The sequence below is a fragment of the Puma concolor genome, chromosome E1 (assembly GCF_028749965.1).
Source record: "Puma concolor isolate L17-30 chromosome E1, mPumCon1.1.hap2, whole genome shotgun sequence".
NCBI lineage: Eukaryota > Metazoa > Chordata > Mammalia > Carnivora > Felidae > Puma > Puma concolor.
This window is the reverse complement of record NC_141680.1, coordinates 17,152,086-17,171,373: the sequence shown is the minus strand read 5'-3', so window position 1 is coordinate 17,171,373 and position 19,288 is coordinate 17,152,086. Positions and strand designations below refer to the sequence as shown.

The following is a 19,288-nucleotide window of genomic DNA, read 5'->3' as shown; positions in this document are numbered from 1 at the left end:
GTTGGACATGTTTTCATGTGCTTTTGGTACATTGTCTTTGGAAAAACATCTGCTTAAATCTTGCCCATTTTCAACTGAGTTGTTTTTCTTTTTATTGTTGAGTTCTAAGATTCTTTATATGTTCTAAATACAAATTCCTTATCAGATACATGATTTGCACATAGTTTCTCCCATTCTGTGGGCTGTCCTTCTATTTCCCTGGTAGTGTCCTTTGAAGCACAAAAGTTTTAAATTCTTTTAAAAAGATTTTATTTTTAAGTAATCTCTACACCCAATGTAGGGCTCGAACTTAAGAGATCAAGAGTCACATGCTCCAACAACTGAGGCTGCTAGGCCCCCCCAAAAGTTTTAATTTTGAAGAAGTGTAATTTACCTACTTTTTTCTCTGTCATGTCAAGTATAAGCTTCTGGTGTCATATGTAAGACAACATTGCCCAATCCAAAATTACAAAGATGTACTGCTATGTTTTCTTCTAAGAATTTTACAGTTTTAGCTCCTATATTTAGGTTTATGATCCATTTTGAGTTAATTTTTTACATACAGTGTGAGATAGGAATTTAAATTCATTCATTTGTATATGGACATCTTGTTGTGTGGGCAGCATTTGTTGAAAAAACTATTTTTTCTTCCCCGAATGGTGTTGGCACCCTTGCCAGAAACCAACTGACCAAAAACGAGAAGATTTATTTCTGGCCATTCAATTCCATTCCATTGATTTATATATGTCCATTCTTATGCAATTACCACACTGTTTTGATGATGATAGCTTTTTACTAGGTTTTGAAATTAGGAAGTATGAGTCCTCCAACTTTGTTCTTCTTTTTCAAGATTATTTTTTTTAGCTATTCCAAGTCCCTTGAATTTCCATGAAACATTAAGATCAACTTATCGATTTCTGCAGGAGAGAACACTGGTATTTTGATAGGAATTTCACTGAATCTGTGTAGCAATTTGGAGTATTGTCATCTTAACAATTTTAACTCATGAGCATGGGATGTCTTTCCAGTTTTTTAGATATTCTTTCATTTCTTTCAAAGATGTCTTGTAGTTTTTGGAGTACAAGACTTACACTTCTTTTGTTAAATTGATTCCTAAGAGTTTTAATTTTTTTGATGCCATTGTAAATGGAGTTGTTTTCCTAATTTCACTTTCAGATTGTTCATTGCTACTTTATAGAAATACAGTTGATTGTTTTTTATTTTATTTATTTTGAGTGTGCACGCAGGCAGGAGAGAGGGGCAGAGGGGGAGAGAGAGAATCTTGAGTAGGCTCTATGTTCAACCCAGGGATCATGACCTGAGCTGGAATCAAGAGTTGGACACTTAATGGACTGAGCCATCCAGGGGTGCCAAAAGACAGGTGATTTCTGCATGCTGATCATGTGTCCTCCAACCTTGCTGAACTTGTTTATTAGTCCTAACAGTTATTAGTGGAGTCCTTGGGATTTTCTGTATATAAGATCAGATTCCATCACCTGAAAATATAGTTTTACTTTTTCCTTTCCTATCTGAATGCCTTTCATTTATTTTTTCCTGTCTGATTGTCCCAAATGGAACATCTGTACAATGTTGAACAGAAATAGTAAAAGCAGACATCCTTGGCTTATTCCTGTTTTTAAGGAAAATTTTCAGTCTTTTACCATTATGTGTGGACTGTATTAATATTTTAATGAACTACTTTTGAGCCACTAGTTCTTTTTTTAAAACTTTTGGAAATAAGGTGCAATGTGATAGTGGCAATGAAAATGCAAATTTAATCATTGTTCAGTCAGTGTTCTTGGTTGCAAGCAACAGAAATTAACTCTAAGTGATTAAGCACAAAAGAAAATTTACTAAGGCGATATTGCTGGGAATGATGGAGAAGTAGGCTCTGAAAATCGTCAAAACAAGGGGTGTCCCAGCAGTAACCAGAACCACAGCCTAAATATTACCATAAATCAGTCCAGGAAGATATTATGACTATGACTGCTGAGCCATCGAATGACAGAGATTGGACAATGTTCCCCAGAGGCCCTGGACATTGCCCCACTGCTAAAAGTGTAGCCCCTGCAAATGGATGTTTCTGCCACCACTACCGTCAGGCACCAGGCACCACAACCAGTTCCCGATTCTTTGTGTCACTTGCTCTCAATCCAAAGTTGGAGAAAGGAGGGTACAAGTTCACTTCTCCTCTTGTCTCTCTTACCTGTAGACGTTTCCCAGTGGTGAGTGGGTATAGAGCTCCCCTGTTCACAGCTCACCTTTGGAATAAGACTGGGGAAGTTCAAGGTGCAGCAATCTGGTTGGAAGGAGGTCTTGTGTTGAAACTGCATTTACAGTGTTAACAATTGGTTTTCCTTAGATGTATATTTACTTGGGGTGGCTTTGGGCATATAATGGAGATTATGGAGAGGCTGGTGGTGGCGAACTCCTCCACAATAAGTCACTCTTTGGCATATATAATTCAGACATAGCCAGGTTTAAATCCTGGCTGAGCCACTTAATTTAGTTATGCAGCTTAGGAAAATTACTTGAGTTTTTTGAGTCTCATTTTCTTTGTCTAGGAAATGAAGGCATAATAGTATCTCTTTTACAGGGTCATCGTGGGAGTTAGATGGACAAGGAACATAAAGTGGTTAAGACAGTGTCTTAATAACTGGTTGCTATTGTTCATATTCCTGTGTCAGTCCATTTCTTGGCTACCAGACTCTTTTCCTTGGAGTCAGCAACAGCCCCTGTTTTTCACTCTAGCTTTTGAACCATCTCTGGCTCCTAGTCTTTTGTATTTCAGCTCCCAGCCAGGGCCAATGTTGTTGAACTAGAGTATCTGATCTACTCAGAAGCAGCATGGCCTCCTATTGAATTTCGTATTGGACTTCTAGTCTTGGCCATGCTATGGGTTGAAAGCTGTCTGGCTTAGAAATGTCTCTCTGCCCCTTCCACAGTTAGCCATGGCACATGGCCATGGCACGAAAGAGGGCAGAAGAATCAGGTGTTATATGCATAGCCTCTGGAGTTCAACTGCCTAGACTCAAACCCACTCACCTCCATCACTAGGTAAGTATTAACTCTGGAGAAGTTATGTAATCCCTAAGTTTCATATTCTGTAAAACAGGGATAGTAATGTTATTTCATAGAGTTGTGATGACTAAATAAATATGTTTATCAGAACAACACTAGGCCAGGAATAAACTCTGTAGCACTTACTTTTATTTTATTTTATTAAATTTTTTAAGTCTGGGACTCAAACCTAAGCACGAAGGAATGAGGACACAAGGCAGGAAAATTGTATCTGGTAACTAAGATGCTGAAGTCAGACTGTGCCCAGCAGAAAAACTGGCTCAGGACAAACAGTGAGTTGCTGATGTTGGTTTCTTGGCAGGAAAGTGAAGGATCAGAGGGGGGTATGTGTGCTCATCCCTGGGGATGCCCTGGAGTACAGAAAAAAATATATATAACTTCTATTTATATTTCTTTAAAAAAATGAAACCTTTCTGATATCTAATATGTGGATTGATAGTGGTAGGCACACTTGTCTGTATGTGAGTTAAGTGTCTTAAATGGTTTAAGTGAAGTCTCCTGAGACGAATTTGTGCGCTGTAGGGTATCATTGTTAGGACCATTTTTATAAAAACAAAACCCAAACACCCCCAAGACTTTTAAGTAGTAGAATCTTGTGTGTGTGTGGGGGGGTGTTTTTGTTTTGTTTTGTTTGATTTTTGTTTATTTGTTTTTGTTTTTAGTAAGTTCTATGCCCAAGGCAGGGCTCAAACTCATGACTCTGAGATCAAGAGTCGCATGCTCTACATACTGTGGCCCTAAGTAGTAGAATCTTTATAATATTGTGTAATGAAATAGGGAGAGACCATAAAAATCAATTGTATCAGACAGGTTCATAGGTCATTTTGGGAGTAGAGACCTTAAAAGAATTGCCAACTTAGAGATGAATTACACATTTTTTTCTCTTACAAAAAGACTAGGATTCCAAAATTTCTGACCTTTTCTCTTATGCCAAGTGACCTTCAATACTGTGCTACACAGTAGATATTAAAATTATAAATACATTTAAACAGTATCTTTAAAAAAAAAAAGGTGTTTAATAGTGAAGGTGAAAATAAATAAATGCTTTTGCAAAGAAACTCTTTTTACTGAGACCATTTTGAAAATGGATGCTTGGAAATCTGTTGTTATTTTATTCCTGAAATTGACAAAGCTGTAACATTACCTAAAACATTTGTATCTTCATGCTTAAAAAAAATTGGAAACACAGCCCTCGAATCTATTAATATTCCAGACATAGGTTTACAATACCTTTCAATTGGCTTGCAAGAATAACTCTTTGCCATCAGTAAATGTATTGGCTGAATTTCAATAAAACTTCACATAATTGGTGGATGGAAATGAATATTAGGATTTAGTAATGTAGTTTTAGTACATTTTAATACTATATTACTTTGTATCATTTTCAGCTATGACAATTAATAAAACCTATTTCCAAAATAAACTGAACTTAGAAATATATTTGTGAATCTCTGAGTCACAAATTATTAAACCAACATTAAAACAAAAACAGTGAAATCTGGGGCACCTGGGTGGCTCAGTCGGTTAATCATCTGACTCTTGGTTTCGGCTCAGGTCATGGTCTCACTGTTTGTGAGTTTGAGCCCCACATTAGGCTCTATACTGACAGTGTGGAGCCTGCTTGGGATTCTCTCTCTCTCTGCCCCTCCTGCACTCTCTCTCAAAAATAAATAAATAAAGTTTTAAAAAACAGTGAAATTTATTCAGGTGTATAGAGAACAAAAATGTTTTTGAACTCTGAAAAATCAAATACAAATTTAGGTAAAAATATTCATTTCCTCTCTATTCCCTTTTAATTTACATTATTTTTTTAAGCTTATTTATTTTGAGAGAGAGAGATAGAGAGTGTGTGTGGTGTGTGTGTGTGTGTGTGTGTACGAGTTGGGGGGGAGGGGCAGAGAGAGAGGGAGAGAGAATCCCAGGCAGGCTCTGCACTGACAATATAGACTTGGGATGCAGACTTGGGGCTCGATCCATGAGATCATGACCTGAGCTGAGATCAAGTCGAACACTTAACTGACTGAGCCACCTAAGCGCCCCTTTAATTTATATTCTTATGCCCATTTTACAGTGTTCATATATGTTTAGTCATATGTATACATTGCTTAGAAATAAAGAAATATACTGGAAATTCATGCTCAAGCATTTTTATTGGGAGAGTGTGCTTTCAAAAGAATTTGAAAACCACTGCTTAGAAAGAGAAGTCTGAACCTACGTAAGAGATAAAGGAAGAGAGAGGCAAAAAGATGGTAGGCCAGGAGACCTGTCAGGCACCTCTGGTGTGCGACATTCCACGTCAGCGGTAATAAAAAAGGTTGAATAAGAGTGGTGACATTTTGAATGGAAAGGGACAGATTCAAGAAAACGAAGTGATGAGAAGACAGAGCAATAAGCTTTGGTGACTGATGGCATGTAGAAAGCAAAGAGAGGAAGGTGTCAATGATTGAACTGAGGAAGAAAAAGTTATTGGAGCATAAAACAATGAATTTAATTTTAAACATGTTGAACTTGAGTGCCTTTTGGGACCTTAAGAGAGAGGATCAAAGGAGCAGTTGAAAAAAAGTGAGTGGGTGACAGCAACTAAAAATGTCTTTCCAGTCCATATGTTTTACAGTTCCAACATATTTCTGTAAAGATAATATGTATTCATGGGAACCAACAGATTTGACTTCTTAAAATATGAGTACCCTTTAGAGGCACATGCATCTCTCTTCCTCCTTCAGGACTTTCTACAGTAGCAGAAAGGGAGTGAATCCAGAATCCAGATTAATGTGGAGACACCGCTCTGGGAAACTCAGCTTCCAAACCCACTCTACCACTTACTAGTAAGGCAACTCTGAAGACTTATTTAACCCTTCTAAGATAGTCCCCCCATTATTAAATGGGGGATTATTAAATGATGGCTTAATAATAATAATTTTACATAGTTACTGTGCAAATGGAAATCAAATAAACTGCATAAAGTACTTATGTCCTTGCCTTGTACAATTTTTAAGCATCATTTAAACATTAAATAAAAATTGGTTCTAATTATTGTCTGGTCTCTGTAGTTCTTGGAAAACAAATTAGCTGCTGTGATATCTTTTACCTCAGCCTACTATATCAGAGACTACACATTCACATACTTATAAAACTTGGACCTGTGTTATATCTGTCCCCAAATAAGTGTTGTTTTCTCCCCTTCAATATTACTATAAACAGTAGCAGCCATGTAGCACACATTTGGTTCTTTTTAATGTTTCATATGAAAACAATGTACTCACATTCCCATGCATGCACACAAGCACATACACACACACTAAAGACTATCCACAAAGTTTTTAGTATCTAAGACCCGAACTGAAAAATAACATTAACATTCCCATATTTGGATCATACCTATAATAATAATTATGCTTATGTTATAAACTGGATGTCTGTGTCTCCCCAAAATTCATATGTTGAAATCCTAACCTCCAAGGTGATGACATTAGGAGGTGGGGCCTTTGGAAGGTAATAAGGTCATGAGGATGGAGCCCTCATGAATGGGATTAGTGTCTTTATAAAAGAAACCCTACAGAGTTCTCTTGCCCCTTCTGTCATGTGAGGACACAGTGAGAAGACAGCCATCTATGAACCAGGAAGTGGACTTTCACCAAGCACTGAATCTACTGGCACCTTGATCTTGGACTTCCTAGCTTTCAGAACTAAGAGAAATAATTTTCTGTTTGTAAGCCACCCAGACTATGTTGTATTTTTGCTACAACAGCTCAAACTAAGACATTTTATGTCCATATAGAATTTTGCAGTCATAGAAATGATACACATTGAAAAAAGGCAACAGAAGTCTACCATATACATATATACTTGGTGTACCTGAAGTATAGAGCTGAGCAAATGCAGAATAAAAAATATTCAAAGAGAGAAATAATTTCCTGAAATGAAGAACAGAATCTACAAATTCAAATTATACATTGTGTCATAAGAAAAATTAATGCCAGAGGCATAAAAACATGATAGTCACATGAAATGACTAAACTTGATAAACAAGTGAATAACCCTACACATATCTAGGCAAAAAACACAAGTCAATTGTAATAGGAAGAGGTAAAGCTGGATTCAAACTCATTTATAGTAATGGTCCATGTCAGAAAATGATAGACCAATGTTTAGAGTTTTAAAAAAAAAATGAGTGTGACCCAAGAATTTTATACCCAGCCAAATTTCTACCTATGTATGAAGGCAATCCACAAATAGTCTCACATGTGCTTAAGCTCAACGAAGGTACGGCATATGGGACCACTTTTTGGTTTTTTTGTTTTTTTGGTTTTTTTTTTTAATATGTGAAATTTATTGTCAAATTGGTTTCCATACAACACCCAGTGCTCATCCCAAAAGATGCCCTCTTCAATGCCCATCACCTACCCTCCCCTCCTTCCCACCCCCCATCAACCCTCAGTTTGTTCTCAGTTTTTAAGAGTCTCTTATGCTTTGGCTCTCTCCCACTCAAACTTCTTTTGAGACCACTTTTTGAAAAAGCTACGTGATGATGAAATCCAGCCAATTAAGACATAAAAAACTAGGGAATGGGGAAAATATTATACAGGACTAATCATGAAGTCAAATCTATGTAAATATATAAATAAAGCAAAACAATACAGATAATTACAAAATAGGTCCTTCATGTTTGAACAAAGAAGAAGAGCTGGCATGGAAAGTGAGGAGGACATCCATGTGGTGGTGTGTCCCGTCACAGGGTGTCAGAGCCTGAGTGGAGCAAGGAGGGCATCCATGCAGGGGAGCAGGCCCACACAGGTTGGGTTTCAGAATCTGTGCAGGGTACTGGAGTTGGAGGGCTGCTTGAGTTCAAGGAGTTGGAGCCTGTGCAGGGTGAGAAGGGTGTCCATGTGGTGTGGTGGTGGTGGTGGCTGAGGGTAGGGTGTCAGAGTCTGAGCCAGATGGGGAAGGTGTCCACGCATGGAGGTGATCTGATGAGAGTGTCAGAGCCCAAGTAGGATGAGGAGGGCTTCTCCATAGGAGCAGAGACTGGCATAGAGTATGAGAGCTTGAGCATGGTGAGAGGGAATCCCCAATGGAGCGCATAAAAATGAGTCCTTATTTGTGATTCTTCCAACAGTACGTGATTTTTAAAAAAAGTTTTCTTTTTAATGTTCATTTATTTTTGAGAGAGAAAGAGAGCGTGAGTGGGAGAGGGGCAGAGAGAGGAAGAGACACAGAATCTGAAGCAGGCTATGGGCTCTGAGCTGTCAATACAGACCCTGACATGGGGCTCAAACTTGTGAACCACAAGATCATGACCTGAGTCGAAGTCAGAGGCTTAACCGACTAGGCCACCCAGGCGCCCCAAGTGATTTTTTTTTAAGTAGGCTTCATGCCCAGCGTGAAGCCCAACACTGGGATTTATTTCATGACCCTGAGATCAAGACCTGAGCTTAGATCAAGAGTCAGATGCTTAACTGACTGAACTACCCAGGAGCCCCATGTGACTATTTTTCTATATGTGTTTTAGCATAGACTTTTTCTGCTGCAAGCTACTTACCTAGAAGGAAAAAACATAGAAAATATATTTTAAGTCTTATTTATTTGAGAGGTGCCCAGATGGCTCAGTTGGTTAAGCGTCTGGCTTCGGCTCAGGTATGATCTCATGGTTTCTGAATTAGAACCCTGTGTTGGGCTCTGCACTGTCAGTGCAGAGCCTACTTGGGATTCTCTCTCTCTTCCTCTCTCTCTGCCCTTCCCCCACTTGCACTCTCAAAATAAATAAATCGACATTAAAAAATAAAGTCTTATTTGATATATATGTATACAAATGCTGGGAGTATCATATTAATCACATGACACAGATTCCTTTCAACTGTGTCTTTTTTAATATGTAAATACTTTTGGCTATGCCATTTAGGAATTTTGTGATGCTATTTTATTAAATCAGCATAAATGTCATTAATTATGCTAATTTAATAAAATATGAAGGGGGTAGACTGCAGACATTGAGAATTCCTGGACCACCTCACTTTGCCATGTCCATTCACCTCTTTCCTAGGCAGGTGCATGAAGCTTAGTCAGCATTCAGGCTCTCAGGATTTTCTGGGACTCCGCTGCAAAGGCTGAACCTTGGAACCAACTATGAATTTCCTTGTGGTTTCACACTTGCTATATTTTCTTCTCACCTTGCCACCACCAACGCAGACTCAGCCTCTCTGGCTACGTCAACTTTGGGTTGCTTCACTTCCTGGCTTCTGGGAAGCCGCAGCTGCAGAAGCTTTTGCTGGCTAAGCAGGTGACCCATTAAAAGCACGCAAATTAGAGCATAGGTGCAGGAGAACCATGAATGTGCTATCTACTGGTATCAGGGTTAGGAAAATACTGTTTGCCCAGCCTTCACTGTCATCCTCTCGTGAAGAGGCCTCTCTGGTCTGTCTTTCAGTAGCTGTCTCTGGGCCATTTTTTAATTAAATTCTTCCATGTGAGGGGCACCTGGGTAGCTCAGTCAGTTGAGCGTCCAGACTTTGGCTCAGGTCATGATCTGAAGCCCCATATCAGGCTCGCTGCTGTCAGCACAGCAGATTCTCTGTCCCTCTCTCTCTGTCCCTCCCCTGCCTGCGTGCTCTCAAAAATAAACTCAAACATTAAAAAAAAGATTCTTCCATATGAAAGAAAGCATGCTCTCAGGACACTAGAAATGTCATATTGGATGAGAATAATGGTTTGGTGAGCTCAGGATTTCTATCACTGGTGGTGCCATCAATTCCTACTTTGTAGTATCTACTAGTTCCAAACTCTGGTCTCCAAATCGGTGCTGATCTGGGAAGATTTTTAAAAAATTAATCAGCAATGAAATAAAAAGAGTAAGAATAATGTGGCAGAACATATCCAAATGTCATTTTGGGGAAATAACTGTTTTTTATCCTGAGGCTATGCCCTTCTTACATTTCTTCATTTCAAAAAGATCCCTCCTGGGGTGCCTGGGTGGCTCAGTTGGTTAAGCATCGGACTTTGGCTCATCATCTCACAGTTCATGAGTTCAAGCCCCGCATCAGGCTCTGTGCTGACAGCTCAGAGCCTGGAGCCTGCTTCAGATTCTGTGACTCCCTCTCTCTCTCTGCCCCTCCCTCGCTCGTGCTCTGTCTTTCTGTCTCTCAAAAGTAAACATTAAAAAAAAAAAAAAAAAAACCCTGATTATTCTAGCTTGGAGTACACACTGTCCCTGAACCAATCACCATATTTATGGTGGAGACTGACCTGGGTTGTGTGCCAGCCTCGTAGCAGGAGAATGGGGAAACTATGATTGGATTACCCCACCATAACTATGTCTGGAATAGGGAAGGGGCAGTTTCCAAAGAAGTAGAATACTCTTTGAGGCAGGTAAAACAATACACGTCTGTATATTCATCTTGATTTTTAAGAATGTTTGTATTCTCATGATATCCAAAAGTCTTTTAGAGTCCTTGTTCTTCACTTCACTGACAACCACAAATCAGAGATATAGCCCAGACATTTCTAATCTCACTTAACTTGTACATTTCTCAGCTATGAGTTTATCTAAGCATACATGGGCACGTTCCTGTATGATCTCTCAGGCTAACTTAAAAACTGGGAGGTGGGGGTTCCACTTAAACAACATTCTGTTGGGCCAAGTAGCCAAAATCCCATCCAGGCCTCCTAACAGCCTACCCTCCCTTGCTAGCATGTTCACAGTCCCTCTTCCTATATTCTCCTTTGGCTACTTCATCTTGCCTTTATTTTTTTAATGGCCTTGACCCATTCCTATACTGCTTTTCTCTGGACCTGCTATCCACCAAGTTCTGCCTGGTTTAACATTATCCCCAAGCTTTAGTCTCTGGGCTCCACTGGTACCTGAGTTCAGCTTCGAGAAGTGACCATAATTCTAGTGCTCAAGGCTATGGTAAAGAAGGCACATTTGTTGAAGCCATATCTTTGTGCCTGGGGTCATATAACCCCCCAATTTCTGTATTTCTAGCTAGTGGTAAAAGTACAACATGACTTAGTTCACTCTAAGATGGAAACTATACTAAGTGTGCTCCAAACCTTCTCCACACCTTGAAGCACAACTACCAAAAAGCTCTTTCAGTACCTTCATACAAGAGACCAATGCTTTTTGTGGGATTTTGTCAGCAAGCAGGCTGGTCCTTTTTCCAGAATGCTAGTTCTTTCCTTGCTGCCACCCCATCTTCCTTTCACTCATTAACAACCATGATGACTACCAGAAATTGGGAAAGAGAAGAGCAGTCATGGTAGCCGGAAAAGCAAGGGTCATCCTCCCAAGGGCTTTTGAAGGGCAGGGAAAATATCCATAACTGGGCCACCCCTTAAGACACCAGCAAAGCAAGAACACCAAAGTGGAAGCAAGAGAAATGTTCACCTTTAACTAATGGAATCAGAATTTTGTAATCCTCGAATCTAGAAAGAAGCTATTTTAATTTTAGCACATATGTAAGGTTTGTGGCATTTTGAAAAAAAAAAATTTTTTTTTTAATTTTTTTTTTCAACGTTTATTTATTTTTGGGACAGAGAGAGACAGAGCATGAAAGGGGGAGGGGCAGAGAGAGAGGGAGACACAGAATCGGAAACAGGCTCCAGGCTCTGAGCCATCAGCCCAGAGCCTGACGTGGGGCTCGAACTCACGGACCGCGAGATCGTGACCTGGCTGAAGTCGGACGCTTAACCGACTGCGCCACCTAGGCGCCCCGAAAAAAATTTTTTTTTTAAATTTTCTTTCAGGGAGGGGACACCATAATCTCTTCAGTGCTTAAGGCCCGAGGGTCTTCTTAATCTGATCTTAACTGTGTTTTCTTCACTTCTTTGTGTCCAAAGCCTTGTACTAGGTCTGGCATGGAGACCGTGTTTAGTCAAGGTCTGTTGGATGAACTAACAAATGGATGGAATGTCTGCAGAACAGAATAAAGTGCTGGGAAGGAGACAAAGATTAGAGCGAGGAGTGGGGTGGTGCTGGGAAGCAGCATTCAAGAACCTGGTGGGAACATCTGCTCTGGTGCCCCTAGAGATTTGCTATAATTTCCACTCATTCCGTCGTATCTTTGATTGCATCGGTTCACCGTTTTATCTGGCTTCATTGTCTGTTCTTTCCTTTCTTTGAGTGTTGCAAAAAGTGTTTCCTTTCTCTAGTGAGCATATGAGCTAGCAGTTGCTTCTCACAAGGGTCCTTTTGCAAACCCACTGCCTTGTTCTGTGTCCTTGGCGCTCAGGGTCTCCTGGGAGCTTTGGCTCCTGGGTGCGCTTGCACCATTTCAGTAGCTGCTTTCTTCTTATAGCTTGTATATTCTCTTGCACCATTTCCACCCAGACCTATAACAGAAAGATGACTGCAGATTTTTCCATAAATAGCATCAATCTCTTCACCTTCTGGAGCTTTATCATGTACTCTTGAGATGGAGTCCAGCTGGCTGGGTGTGAATGCACGTTGTTTGTGCCAATTCAGTCTCGGCAAGTATTTTCATCAAAATTAGAGGCTGAAGTTGTTGGCTGCCAGAGCATCCCTGGTAACTGAATACTTTTCTGGTAAGGGGGTGTGAGTTGTGCTCTGAGGCTTTATGCAAGAGTGCACAGTCTCAGTTACTTGCTCTTTTTTTGGAGGGTATCTTTGGATTCAGGCATACCTTACCACATCTGGGCAAGGGAGCACTTGGTCCCATTTGAATTTGTGGCTAGAATCAAGGGCCAGCCTTGGGCAAACTTGTAAAATAGGTATAGGGTATAACCCAAATGAAACTAGGCTGTATTTAGCCCTGTCTCAGCACAGAATCACATCCAAAAGAAATCCAAATCCAACTCCCATAAAAGCCTTGAAAAGTAAGGTATGGTTAACTTACCTTACTATTACAGAGCACATTCTCTCTCTTCAAGTCTCACTTCTTCATTTTTTTAAGTTAATTTATTTATTTTGAGAGAGAGAGAGACAGAGCATGTGCACCCATGAGCATGTGAGTGGGGCAGAGAGAGAGGAAGAGAGAGAATCTCAAGGAGGCTCCATGATGTCAGCACATGAGATGAACCATGAGATCATGACCTGAGCCAAGATCAAGAGTCAGATGCTTAACCAACTGCACCACCCAGTTGCCCCTAAAAGTCTCACTTCTTAAGAGCTTCCTCCAATCCAAAAGAGCCCTTTTCTCTCTGAGACTCCTCCACCCTCATACCCACCCTTTATTACCCTCCCCCCTCTCAGGGGATGCAGGGTGGTAGTATTTTAAAATATTTCTTTTTTTTTAAATGTTTATTTTTGACAGGGAGAGAGACAGAGCATGAGTGGGAAAAGGACAGAGAGAGAGGGAAACACAGACTCCAAAGCAGGCTCCAGGCTCTGAGCTGTTAGCACAGAGCCTGACGCGGGGCTCCAACTCACGAGCTGTGAGATCATGACCTGAGCTGAAGTCAGACGCTCAACCCACTGAGTCGCCTAGGCACCCCTCCCTGGGTGATTTTAAAAGGTGTCCAGGGTTGAGAGCCATCAGTATCAAATAATCCTGTCTTCCCTGGGGCTTCCCCTGCTGACATCGCCATTCTTTTTTTTTTTTTTTAATGTTTATTTATTTTTGAGACAGAGAGAGACAGAGCACGAATGGGAGAGGGGCAGAGAGAGAGAGAGAGACAGAATCCAAAGCAGGCTCCAGGCTCTGAGCTGTCAGCACAGAGCCCTACACAGGGCTTGAACTCACAGACTGTGAGATCATGACCTGAGCTGAAGTTGGACGCTTAACTGACTGAGCCACCCAGGTGCCCCAAGACATCTCCAGGCTTTACCCAGGCAGACTAAGCAGACAAGCCAAAGATCCTCCATAGAAATGCAGGGGCAGGGACGCCTGGGTGGCTCAGTCAGTTAAGCGTCCAACTTTGGCTCGGGTCATGATCTTATGGTTTGTGAGATCAAGCTCCACATGGGGCTCTCTGCTGTCAGCACAGAGTTTGGATCCTCTGTCACCTCCTCTGTGACTCTCTCTCTCTCTCTCAGAAATAAACATATATATATATATATATATATATATATATATATATATATATATATATATATAAAGAAATGTGGGGACAAAGTCTGTTTTTAGCTCCAGTCACATGGCAACCTTATTCTTTTTTTAGTATTTCTCTCCTTCTCCTGTGCCACCCACCCATATCCCATTCTCATGGGCCCCGCTCTCAAGCAGCTGTTAGACAATCCTCTCTAAGGTAAGAATCCCCACCTTTCCTGCCCCATCCCTGGTCTCAGCTAAGGTCACAAGATCCCTGCCATGCATGCCTGTGAAAAGCCTTTCAGATTTCGAGGAACCCATCTCTAAAGGTACATTTTAGGCCCTAGACACACGGGGAGAGGGTAGGACTGTTTGGGAACTGAAGGGGCCTTTCCCAGTTTCTCCATTACCTACGAATGAGGCATGTACTGAAAAAACTAGCTGGAAGATAGTGTGATCCTCAGCACTGGTTACTTACTTTTTCAGAGCCTGTATATTCTCACCTGAAAAATGAGGATGATAAAACTGACCCCAGGGGTGCCTGGGTGGCTCAGTAGTTGAGCGTCCGACTTCAGTCCAGGGCATGATCTCACAGTTTGTGAGTTCAAGCCCCACATCGGGCTCTGTGCTGACAGCTCAGAGCCTGGAGCCTGCTTCGGATTCTGTGTCTCCCTCTGTCTCTGCCCCTAACCCACTCGCATTCTGTCTCTGTCGCTCTCAAAAATAAATAAGCATTAAAAAAATTTTTTTTGATAAAAAAAAAAAAAACACCTGACCCCAAAAGGTTGTATTTCAATAAGCTGCAGCCACAAAACTAATTCTGGTTGAAGGTGAATTTATTTAAAGGATATTGGTTGGTCCACGGAATTGCTAGGAGGGTTGGAAAACCAGAGATTATACCCAGCAGGGAACAATACCCCAAAGCAAACAGTCAAATTTAGGGAATTGCTGCTACCATCACCACATGCCACCGTCACCGCGGCCACTACTGCTGGCGCTCAGAGTGGTGGGGGGGGGGAGGGGGACCTGTTTGCTCTGCTGCATGGAAACTACAGGTTGCTGCCACCCTTGCTCCAGTACAACCAAAATGAGTTTCCCATAGTCTCCGCCTCCTTGTGTCACAATTCAAAGCTGGTCATGGGTTCACCTGCTTGGCCAAACCTAGGGTGTGTGCCCACATCCTGGCATTTTCACCCTGTGTAGTGAGAGAAGGTCCTGCCTCCCACTAAGACTCATAAGGTGGAGGATTCCCTAAAATAAGGGAGGAGGTTCAGATACAGGGCAGCCAGAAATAAGGACAAATGTCCCTCTTGAAATTGTGAGGATTAGCAAACAAACTATGATAAGCATACTGGAAGCTCTAAGGCCCAGGTAGGTATTAGTTATCATCACCGTGTGCATACATAGTTACTTATTCACCTATTTCTTACTTATTTCACCATGTTGCTTATTTCACTTCATTGCAGCACTTTCTCTTCCTTCTTCCTTTCCTCTCATGCACAGTAACATGGCCCCCCACCCCACCCCTCTGCCAGAACAGGGCACACAGATACATGTCATAAATGTAGAGTGAATAAAATATTCTGCTGCTAGTCTGGTGAAGCAGGTGGGTATAGATTGGTTGTCTTCCCAACTCCCATTCTCCACTTACCTTTTGCCATAGGCCCTGATTTCCCGGTGAAGATCCATGCAATTCTTGGGGATCAGATTCCATCCCTGGCGTTCATATCCTAAACTAAGCCAATCATTATACGCCATCTTCCCTGTAGTGATTGGTTCACGGGTAGGCATGTGACCTAAGCTGAGCCAATCTAAGTGAAACTCAGCAATATTAATAGGACAAGGGCATCCTCTGTTTCTTGCTGAGTATGAATGAGAAAGCGTGTGGTTTGGGGAGCTTCAGGGAGCTCTCTTGGGACCACAAGTGGAGTCAAACTTAGAATAAAGTGAACACTGTAGAAGGCAGGTGCATGGCGACTGTTTAGTCACAGGGTAAAAAGCAATGACTGACTCCAAACTTCTCCTTTGGACTTCTCAGTTATCCGAGCCAATAAATTCCATTTATTATTCAAGTTAGAATGAGTCAGGTTTTCTGATATGTGTAACTGAAAGTATTTGATACTTGCTTCCCTCCCTCTCTGCCTCATGAGACTAGAACTGCTGTCCATTTGGTGCTGGCTGATAGTGAATTTTTTGCAATACAGATCAAAATCACTGTCATAGCCTCGTGATTAGACAACAGCTTATCTCTGCCCTAGAAACAGGCCTAACTAAAATTTTAAGAAGAGGCTTACCTAACCAAGGGCAAATTTTAGAAGAGATTTCAATAAACATCTTTCATTTCTCTTTGGCCTGGAAAGATACAGACCCCAAGGAAGCAACAGCAAACTTTATGAAAACAAAAACAAACAGCAAACAACAACAAAAACATAAAGCAAAATGTGTTCTATCTAATCCATAGAGAGACATACTGTGGAGTTACATCCGATCCGGCTGGCTTAAGGCAGGTTTTCTAGAAGTGCAGTCTGAGACAGGGGTTCTTGGATGAATGATTTATTGAGGAAGTGCCCTCAGGAGAAACCTACAAGGGATTAAAGGAAGCATGATGGGGAAGAAGCTAAGTAGAGATGAAAGAACTCTTACCTCAGCCTGATTCCACAGAGCGCTCTGGAGCATAAATTGCTCCAAAGTTTCTCCCATCCAGAGACAAGGCACCCTGCATCTGTGAAACAGTAGGACGAGTCTAGTGGGAGAGCAGAGCGAGGAGGGGGCGTGCATACAGGCAGTGTGTGTAACTTGGCAGGGATTTCTGGGCAAAGCATCTCCTGTCAGCTAAGGGAAATCTTCCAGAAAAGGGTGCAGGTGTAACAGCAGCTAGGGAAGGGGTATGCTGGCTTGGTACAGAGAATCTGGGCAGGGAACCAACAGCACCTGCAAGAACTGATGTGGTCAAATCTCTTGAAAATTCCTTTGATTCACCCACCTTGAGACTTCATTCCATTTTTAAAAATTGCTCTTCAGAAATTAAGCCATTCTTGTGTTTTGCTACTTAGAACATGTCAGCAAATTTGTGAAAATTCTAATTGGATATTGCTTCATGTCTTTATCATCCCTGTCACCTATAGACAACTTTTTGTCGGTTTCTCTAATTCTTCTTTAAATGAATGTGTCTCCGTGGGCCTCAGTTAATTCTTCAGTTTCTTCTCCCATAGGCACTAACCATGTGTCTGGACCTGAATAAAGCATTCATTTCTTTGTTATTGATCACTAACACCTTAAGCTTATTTCCATATTCTTTAAAGAGTTTTCACCAACGTACATTTCTACTTCTGTTTTAGGCTTGGTTGCTTATTTCTTTCAATCTTTCTCATTATAAGTTAGATGTACACACAGCACACACATAACAGCTCAGAGTGAGTTAAGTGCAATGAGTCCCGGGGTGTGGCGGCAGGAGCTCTGGAAAGATTTTGCAGGTAGGGCTGGAGTTCCCAGCTCTGCCCTGTGTCTAGCTGTGTGACTTGTCTGAGCTGGTTAGTGACAGCTTAAAGCTAGAATCTTTGTAGGCAACCTTGGTACCCCTCAGAGTTGTGAGCAAGATAACATATGTACGTGAGAAATCACATGTAAGGAGGTATTATTATGCAAACTGTGATTGACATGGTATCTTTCAAATCCCCAATTTGCTTTCAGATGGTTGCTTTTGGTCAGAATGAGATGACTTGATCTCTTACTAGTGGTTCTTGGACTGCAAGTTTCTTGGATTTGACTTTCTTTTGCAGAGATGACGAAGAGCAAGTGGTCACTTGTTTGGGTGAGTTAACCTGGGCATGGAGCAAAATTCAAATGAAATGGAGAATTTAACTGTGATCCAGTCTTGCCCTCATCTCTGTTTATCTTCTCAGGAATCTCACATCCCCTCAAGCTGGCTTTTCAGAACCCAATTCTTTGGACTCTAATTATACCTTTCAGGCTCCCAGACAATCTCCTTATCAAAAAACCAACCAACCAACCAACCAACCAACCAACCAACCAAACAAACAAACAAACAAACCCTTCTGTTCCATGTCCCATTAGCTTTCAGGTCTAGAGGATGTGTTTAAAAACAGCCAGTTCCTATTAAGTGTCAATGACTGAAAACTATTATTACTCTCCATTTCTCTCTCCCACTCTTTGAGAGGATTATTTCATACTTTTCTCTCTTTTCTCAAACTTCTGACACCTACTATAACATCCTTACTCTTGGCTAATGGTCTTATTTCCCACTTCATTAGAAAATAGAAGCAATCAGAGAAGATCCACCAGCTCTCAACACCTTGCCTACCCACTTAATTGTACCTATGCCCATATATTCTGCCTTTCTATTCGTGTCTATGGATGAAGTGTCTGTGCTCCTACTTAAGGCCAGCCCTTCCACTGGTGGATTGGATCCCATGGCTCCAGCAATTCTCCACCTTCTCTAACGCATCATCAAATCTTCCCTTTTTACGAGATCATTCCCATCAGTACACAAACAAACTATGATTTCTCCCATCTTAAAAACAAACAAAAAAAAAACCCCAAACCCAAAAAACTCTGTTGGCCTTGTGCCCCCTTCCAGCTTAGTCCCAATTTTCTACTTTCTTTTATAACAGGACTCCTCAAAAGAATTACTTCACCAGCTCTACCTCATCATCTTCTAGTCTTTCTTGATGCCACTCCATTCTGGTTTTCCCTGAACCATTGCGCCATGACTGCTCTTATAAACATCACGAGGAACCTGTGCATTGCTAAACAATGGTCAATCCAATTTAGTCCTCATCTCAAGGAGATTTTCTTCTGCCTTTCTTGTCTTAGATAATAGCAAGGCCATCTACCTGGTCACTCTCACTAGCTTGTGAAATTGTTGTCATCGTAGTCCTCCTCCCACCATTCACCACCTGCCTCTATCCCTCTACCCTTGCTGGTCGTTTTGCCTGGAGTGACCTTTTCTCCACTTTTTTTTCCTATTTGAGAATTCTTCTTATTATTAAAAAAATAAACAAAAATAATGATTTCTGAAAGCTTATAATATGCAAATATGACATAAATATTATACATGTATTATCTCATTTAATTATTAGAAAAATGAAATAAATTTCCCTAAGTTAAAACAGCTAGAAAATGGTTGACTTAGGATTTGAACTTGGTTCTGATGCCAAAGCTCATGATCTGATGGTATCGGTGAAAATTTCTCTGATTCATCACAATTAGTTGTCTTTTCCTGTGTT

The 19,288-nt window shown here is 41.0% G+C and overlaps 1 long non-coding RNA gene across 1 annotated transcript; it reads left to right on the top strand.

Moving 5' to 3' along the window:
* Positions 1–2,132: 2,132 nt before the first annotated feature.
* On the top strand, positions 2,133–6,090 carry LOC147574152 (uncharacterized). Its single transcript, XR_015243710.1, has 2 exons — positions 2,133–3,036; positions 5,784–6,090. It is a non-coding gene; the product is annotated as an uncharacterized LOC147574152 (long non-coding RNA).
* Positions 6,091–19,288: the final 13,198 nt, after the last annotated feature.